The sequence below is a fragment of the Pristiophorus japonicus genome, chromosome 12 (assembly GCF_044704955.1).
Source record: "Pristiophorus japonicus isolate sPriJap1 chromosome 12, sPriJap1.hap1, whole genome shotgun sequence".
Classification (NCBI taxonomy): Eukaryota; Metazoa; Chordata; class Chondrichthyes; family Pristiophoridae; genus Pristiophorus; species Pristiophorus japonicus.
Genome location: NC_091988.1, coordinates 124,442,444 through 124,450,344, shown reverse-complemented (window position 1 = coordinate 124,450,344; position 7,901 = coordinate 124,442,444). Strand labels below are relative to the sequence as shown.

Below are 7,901 nucleotides of genomic sequence, written 5' to 3'. Positions count from 1 at the left end.
AAAATCAGCCAGGGTTCCAGCTCCTGATCATTGCAGTGACCCCGGGGTTAGAAAGAGAGAGGGGGAAATCAGCCAGGGTTCCTGCTCCTGATCACTGCCCAGTGACCCCTGGGTTAAAGAGAGGGGTAAATCAGCCAGGGTACCTGCTCCTGATCACTGCCCAGTGACCTCGGGGTTAGAGAGAGGGGTAAATCAGCCAGGGTGCCTGCTCCTGATCACTGCCCAGTGACCCCTGTGTTAGAGCGGGGAAATCAGCCAGGGTTCCTGCTCCTGATCACTGCCCAGTGAAACTGGTGTTAGAGAGAGAGAGGGGAAATCAGCCAGGGTTCCTGCTTCTGAACACTGCCCAGTGACCCCTGGGTTGGAGAGAGGGGAAAATCAGCCAGGGTTCCTGCTCCTGATCATTGCAGTGACCCCGGGGTTAAAAAGAGAGAGGGGAAATCAGCAAGGGTTCCTGTTCCTGATCACTGCCCAGTAACCCCTGGGTTAGAGAGAGGGGGAAATCAGCCAGGGTTCCTGCTCCTGATCACTGCCCAGTGACCCCTGGGTTAGAGAGAGGGGGAAATCAGCCAGGGTTCCTGCTCCTGAGCACTGCCCAGTGACCCCTGGGTTAGAGAGGGGAAATCAGCCAGGGTTCCGCCCGTGATCACTGCCCAATGACCCCTGGGTTAAAGAGAGGGGTAAATCAGCCAGGGTACCTGCTCCTGATCACTGCCCAGCGACCCCTGGGTTAGAGAGAGAGAGGGGAAATCAGCCAGTGTTCCTTCCCCTGATGACTGCCCAGTGACCCCTGGGTTAGTGAGAGAGAGGGGAAATCAAGCAGGGTTCCTGCTCCTGATCAGTGCCCAGTGACCCCTGGGTTAGAGAGAGAGAGGAAATCAGCCAATATTCCTGCTCCTGATCACTGTCCAATGACCCCTGGGTTAGAGAGAGAGGGAAATCAGCCAGGATTCCTGCTCCTGATCACTGCCCAGTGAGCCCTGGGTGAGAGAGAGGGGAAATCAGCCAGGGTTCCTGCTCCTGATCACTTCCCATTTATCCCTGGGTTTGAGAGAGGGGAAATCAGCCAGGGTTCCTGTTCCTGATCACTGCCCAGTGAACCCGGGATGAGAGAGAGTGACGGGAAATCAGCCAGGGTTCTTGCCCCTGATCACTGCCCAGTGACCCCTGGGTTAGAGAGAGGGGGAAATCAGCCAGGTTTCCTGCTCCTGATCTCTTCCCATTGACCCCTGGGTTAGAGAGAGGGGAAATCAGCCAGGGTTCCTGCTCCTGATCACTGCCCAGTGACCCTGGGATTAGAGATAGTGACGGGAAATCCGCCAGGGTTCCTGCTCCTGATCACTGCCCAGTGACCCTTGGGTTAGAGAGGGGAAATCAGCCAGGGTTCCTGCTCCTGATCACTGCCCAGTGACCCCTGGGTTAGAGAGAGGGTGAAATCAGCCAGGGTTCCTGCTCCTGAGCACTGCCCAGTGACCCCTGGGTTAGTGAGAGAGAGGGGAAATCAAGCAGGGTTCCTGCTCCTGATCAGTGCCCAGTGACCCCGGGGTTAAAAAGAGAGAGGGGAAATCAGCAAGGGTTCCTGCTCCTGATCACTGCCCAGTGACCCCTGGGTTAGAGAGAGGGGGAAATCAGCCAGGGTTCCTGCTCCTGATCACTGCCCAGTGACCCCTGGGTTAGAGAGAGAGAGGGGAAATCAGCCAGGGTTCCTCCCGTGATCACTGCCCAATGACCCCTGGGTTAAAGAGAGGGGTAAATCAGCCAGGGTACCTGCTCCTGATCACTGCCCAGCAACCCCTGGGTTAGAGAGAGAGAGGGGAAATCAGCCAGTGTTCCTTCCCCTGATAACTACCCAGTGACCCCTGGGTTAGTGAGAGAGAGGGGAAATCAAGCAGGGTTCCTGCTCCTGATCAGTGCCCAGTGACCCCTGGGTTAAAGAGAGAGAGGAAATCAGCCAATATTCCTGCTCCTGATCACTGCCCAGTGACCCCGGGATTAGAGATAGTGACGGGAAATCCGCGAGGGTTCCTGCTCCTGATCACTGCCCAGTGACCCTTGGGTTAGAGAGAGGGGAAAATCAGCCAGGGTTCCTGCTCCTGATCAGTGCCCAGTGACACCTGGGTTATAGAGGGGAAATCAGCCAGGGTTCCTGCTCCTGATCACTGCTCAGTGACCCCGGGGTTAGAGAGAGAGAGAGGGGAAATCAGCCAGGGTTCCTGCTCCTGATCACTGCTCAGTGACCCCGGGGTTAGAGAGAGAGAGAGGGGAAATCAGCCAGGGTTCCTGCTCCTGATCACTGCCCAGTGACCCCAGGATTAGAGATAGAGACGGGAAATCCGCCAGGGTTCCTGCTCCTGATCACTGCCCAGTGACCCCTGGGTTAGAGAGAGGGGGAAATCAGCCAGGGTTCCTGCTCCTGATCAGTGCCCAGTGACACCTGGGTTAGAGAGGGGAAATGAGCCTGTGTTCCTGCTCCTGATCACTGCCCAGTGACCCCGGGGTTAGAGAGAGTGGAAATCAGCCAGGGTTCCTGCTCCTGAACACTGCCCAGTGACTCCTGGGTTCGAGAGCGAGAGGGGAAATCAGCCAGGGTTCCTGCCCCTGATCAGTGCCCAGTGACCCCTGGGTTAGAGAGAGAGAGGGGAAATCAGCCAGGGTTCCTGCTCCTGATCACTGCCCAGTGACCCCTGGGTTAGAGAGAGGGGGAAATCAGCTAGGGTTCCTGCTCCTGATCACTGCCCAGTGAAACTGGGGTTAGAGAGAGAGAGGGGAAATCATCAGGGTTCCTGCTCCTGAACACTGCCCAGTGACCCCTGGGTTGATAAAAGGGGAAAATCAGCCAGGGTTCCAGCTCCTGATCATTGCAGTGACCCCGGGGTTAGAGAGAGGGGGAAATCAGCCAGGGTTCCTGCTCCTGATCACTGCCCAGTGACCCCTGGGTTAAAGAGAGGGGTAAATCAGCCAGGGTACCTGCTCCTGATCACTGCCCAGTGACCCCGGGGTTAGAGAGAGGGGTAAATCAGCCAGGGTGCCTGCTCCTGATCACTGCCCAGTGACCCCTTTGTTAGAGCGGGGAAATCAGCCAGGGTTCCTGCTCCTGATCACTGCCCAGTAACCCCTGTGTTTGAGAGAGGGTAAATCAACCTGGATTCCTGCTGCTGATCACTGCTCAGTGACCCCGGGGTTAGAGAAAAGGGTAAATCAGCCAGGATTGCTGCTCCTGATCACTGCCCAGTGATCCCGGGGTTAGAGAGAGAGAGGGGAAATCAGGAGGGTTCCTGCTCCTGATCACTTCCCAGCGACCCCTGGGTTTGAGAGAGGGGAAATCAGCCAGGGTTTCTGCCCCTGATAACTGCATCAGTGACCCCGGGTTTAGAGAGAGAGGGGAAATCAGCCAGGGTTCCTGCTCCTGATCAGTGCCCAGTGACCCCAGGGTTAGAGAGAGGGGGGAAATCAGCCTGGGTTCCAGCCCCTGATCACTGACCAGTGACCCCGGTGTTAGAGAGGGGAAATCAGCCAGGGTTCCTGCTCCTGATCACTGCCAGTGACCCCTGGGTTAGAGAGAGGGGGAAATCAGCCAGGGTTCCTGCTCCTGATCACTGCCAGTGACCCCTGGGTTAGAGAGAGGGGGAAATCAGCCAGGGTTCCTGCTCCTGATCACTGCCCATTGACCCCTGGGTTTGAGAGAGGGGGAAATCAGCCAGGTGGTGTGAGGGTTTGGGGGTGGTGTTGAGTTGGGGGTGTGTGTGTTGGATGGTGGGGGTGTTTGGGAGTTGTGACTGAGCGCCGCTGCTGACGAGCCAGCAATGGCTGCAGTGGGTGTGGACTGTACCACTGTGGGAGGCGAAGGGGTGTTTGGTGGGCAGGGCTGTGTGGCGCGGTTTGTGAGCCGGCACGCGTCCCCCCCCCCCCCCGGGCCGGGTGGTACGGTCCCAGTTGCGGAAGTGCCGGACCCGGAAGCATGGCGGCCCCGCGGGCAGCGCTGCACCTGGCCGCTTTCCTGTGGTATGTGTTCGCCGTGTGGCGCAACCTACTGCTGCCCGCCAGCCGGACGCATCTCGGGGCCGGCACGTACGGCGGGCGCTGGAAATACCTGACCTTCATCAACATGGTGAGGGGGGCCTGCGGGGGGGGACAAGTGGTACAGGTTGGGCCGGGGCAGGGGGGAGACTAGTGGTACAGGGGGGGCCGGGGGGGGGAAGAGACTAGTGGTACAGGGGGGGCCGGGGGGGGGGAGAGACTAGTGGTACAGGGGGGGCGCGGGGAGACTAGTGGTACAGAGGGGACCGGGGGGGAGACTAGTGGTGCAGGGGGGGGAGACTAGTGGTACAGTGGGCTAGGGGCGGGGGGAGAGACTAGTGGTACGGGGGCGGGGGGAGACTAGTGGTTGGGGGGGGGGTGGAAGGGAGGGGAGAGACTAGTGGTACAGTGGGCTGGGGGGGAAGAGACTAGTAATACGGGGGGGCCGGCGGGGGGGTGAGACTAGTGGTACAGGGGGGGAGAGACTAGTGGTGCTGGGGGTGGGGGGGAAGAGACTAGTGGTACGGGGGGGGGGGGGGCCGGGAGACTAGTGGTTGGGGTTGGGGGGGGGTGGAAGGGAGGGGAGAGACTAGTGGTACAGTGGGCTGGGGGGGAAGAGACTAGTAATACGGGGGGGCCGGCGGGGGGGTGAGACTAGTGGTACAGGGGGGGAGAGACTAGTGGTGCTGGGGGTGGGGGGGAAGAGACTAGTGGTACGGGGGGGGGGGCCGGGAGACTAGTGGTACAGGGGGGGAGAGACTAGTGGTGCTGGGGGTGGGGGGCCGGGAGACTAGTGGTACAGTGGGCTGGGGGGGGAGGGGAAGGGAAGGGAGACTAGTGGTACAGGGGGGGCCGGGGCAAGTGGTTCAGAGGGGCCAAGGGGTTACAGGAAGAAAAGGGGTTCTGGGGGCACGGGGCGGGGTACAGGGGGGTCCGTGAGGGATGGGAGTGTGCACAGCGAGGTCACACCCCCCTCGCGGTCAGGTTGATGCGGGTACAGTGTACAGTGATGTTGCTCTCTCTCTCTCCAGATCCTGCAGACCAGTTTTTTTGGAGTTTGTGTTCTCACCGACCTGGTGTGTCTCCTCCCTCAGTCCAGCAAAGGTGTGCAGAAACTCAGCCGCCGAGTCTGCACTCTCCAGGACGGGCTCTTCTCCGCTCTCGCCTTCCCCATCGGCTTCGTGAGTATTTATCGTCGGCGCAGTGCTGCACTGGCATCCGGTGTCTGATCCGCTTCCCGGGGTCTGATCGGGTTCCCGGGGTCTGATCCGATCGGGTTCCCGGGGTCGGTTCTGGGATGGTATGAGACGTGAATATTCAAAAAGGAGTTAGATGAAGTCCTTACTACTAGGGGAATCGAGGGGTATGGTGAGAAAGCAGGAATGGGGTACTGAAGTTGCATGTTCAGCCATGAACTCATTGAATGGCGTTGCAGGCTAGAAGGGCCGAATGGCCTACTCCTGCACCTATTTTCTATTTTCTATGTTTCTATGTAAATTGCTAGAATAGACTGGCGAATGATACTTCAAGGATTGACGGTGGATAGGCAATGGCAAACATTTAAAGATCACATGGATGAACTTCAACAATTGTACATGCCTGTCTGGAGTAAAAATAAAATGGGGAAGGTGGTTCAACCGTGCCTATCAAGGCAAATTAAGGATAGTGTTAAATCCAAGAAAGAGTTATATAAATTGGCCAGAAAAAGCAGCAAACCTGAGGACTGGGAGACTTTTGCAACACAGCAGAGGAGGACAAAGGGTTTAATTAGGAGGGGGAAAAATAGAGTATGAGAGAAAGCTTGCTGGGAACATAAAAACTTCTAGACATGTGAAGAGAAAAAGATTAGTGAAGACAAACGTAGGTCCCTTGCAGTCAGATTCAGGTGAATTTATAATGGGGAACAAAGAAATGGCAGACTAGTTAAACAAATACTTTGGTTCTGTCTTCACAAAGGAAGACACAAATAACCTTCCAGAAATACTAGGGGACCGAGGGTCTAGTGAGAAGGAGGAACTGAAGGAAATCCTTATTAGATGGGAAATTGTGTTAAAGAAATTGATGGGATTGAAGGCCGATAAATCCCCGGGGCTTGATAGTTTGTATCCCAGAGTACTTAAGGAAGCCCTAGGCTGCATTGGTGATCATTTTCCAACAGTCTATCGACTCTGGATCGGTTCCTATGGACTGGAGGGTAGCTAATGTAACACCACTTTTTAAGAAAGGTGGGAGAGAGAAAACAGGTAATTATAGACCAGTTAGCCTGACATCAGTAATGGGGAAAATGTTGGAATCAATTATTAAATAGCAGCACATTTGGAAAGCAGTGACTGGATTGGTCCAAGTCAGCATGGATTTATGAAAGGGAAAGCCTGCTTGACAAATCATCTAGAATGTTTTGAGGATGTAACTAGTAGAGTGGACAAGGGAGAACCAGTGGATGTGGTGTATTTGGACTTTTGACAAGGTCCCAAGAGATTGGTGTGCAAAATTAAAGCACATGGTATTGGGGGTAATGTACTGACGTGGATCGAGAACTGGTTGGCAGACAGGAAGCAGAGAGTCGGGATAAACGGGTCAGTTTCAGAATGGCAGGCAGTGACTAGTGGGGTGCCGCAGGGCTCAGTGCTGGGACCCCAGCTATTTACAATATGCATTAATGACTTGGATGAGGGAATTGAGTGTAATATCTCCAAGTTTGCAGATGACATTAAGCTGGGTGGCGGTGTGAGCTGTGAGGGGTACGCTAAGAGGCTGCAGGGTGACTTGGACAGGTTAGGTGAGTGGGCAAACGCGTGGCAGATGCAGTATAATGTGGATAAGTGTGAGGTTATCCACTTTGGGGCCAAAACATGAAGGCAGAATATTATCTGAATGGCGGCAGATTAGGAAAAGGGGAGGTGCAACGAGACCTGGGTGTCATGGTTCATCAGTCGTTGAAAGTTGGCATGCAGGTACAGCAGGCGCTGAAGAAGGCAAATGGTATGTTGGCCTTCATAGCTAGGGGATTTGAGTATGGGAGCAGGGAGGTCTTACTGCAGTTGTGCAGGGCCTTAGTGAGGCCTCACCTGGAATATTGTGTTCAGTTTTGGTCTCCTAATCTGAGGAAGGATGTTCTTGCTATTGAGGGAGTGCAGCAAAGGTTCACCAGACTGATTCCCGGGATGGCTGGACTGACATATGAGGAGAGACTGGATCGACTCGGCCTGTATTCACTGTAATTTAGAAGGATGAGAGGGGATCTCATAGAAACGTATAAGATTCTGATGGGATTGGACAGGTTAGATGCAGGAGGAATGTTCCCAATGTTGGGGACCAGGGGACCAGGATAAGAGGTAAGCCTTTTATGACTGAGATGAGGAGAAACTTCTTCACTCAGAGAGTTGTTAACCTGTGGAATTCCCTACCGCAGAGAGTTGTTGATGCCAGTTCAATGGATATATTCAAGAGGGAGTTAGATTTGGCCCTTACGGCTAAAGGGATCAAGGGGTATGGAGAGAAAGCAGGAAATGGATACTGAGGGAATGATCAGCCATGATCTTATTGAATGGTGGTGCAGGCTCAAAGGGCCAAATGGCCTACTCCTGCACCTATTTTCTATGTTTCTATGATCCGGTTCCCGGGATCGGGTCCGATCCGGCTCACGAGGAATAAATAATGGGAAACGGGGAAATAGCAGAGACTTTGAACAAATATTTTGTTTCGGTCTTCACGGCATCCCAATATTAATTGATAATCAAGGGGCTATAGGGAGGGAGAAACTTAAAACAATCATTATCACTGGAGAAAAAGTACTCAGCAAACTATAATGGGACTAAAGGTGGACAAGTCCCCTGGACCTGATGGCCTGCATCCTAGGGTCTTAAAAGAAGTGGCTGCAGAGA

The 7,901-nt window shown here is 54.8% G+C and overlaps 1 pseudogene; it reads left to right on the top strand.

The window, feature by feature from the left end:
- Positions 1 to 3,943: 3,943 nt before the first annotated feature.
- The window catches only part of LOC139276990 (androgen-induced gene 1 protein-like), a 10,767-nt pseudogene continuing 6,809 nt past the window's right edge, over positions 3,944 to 7,901 (top strand).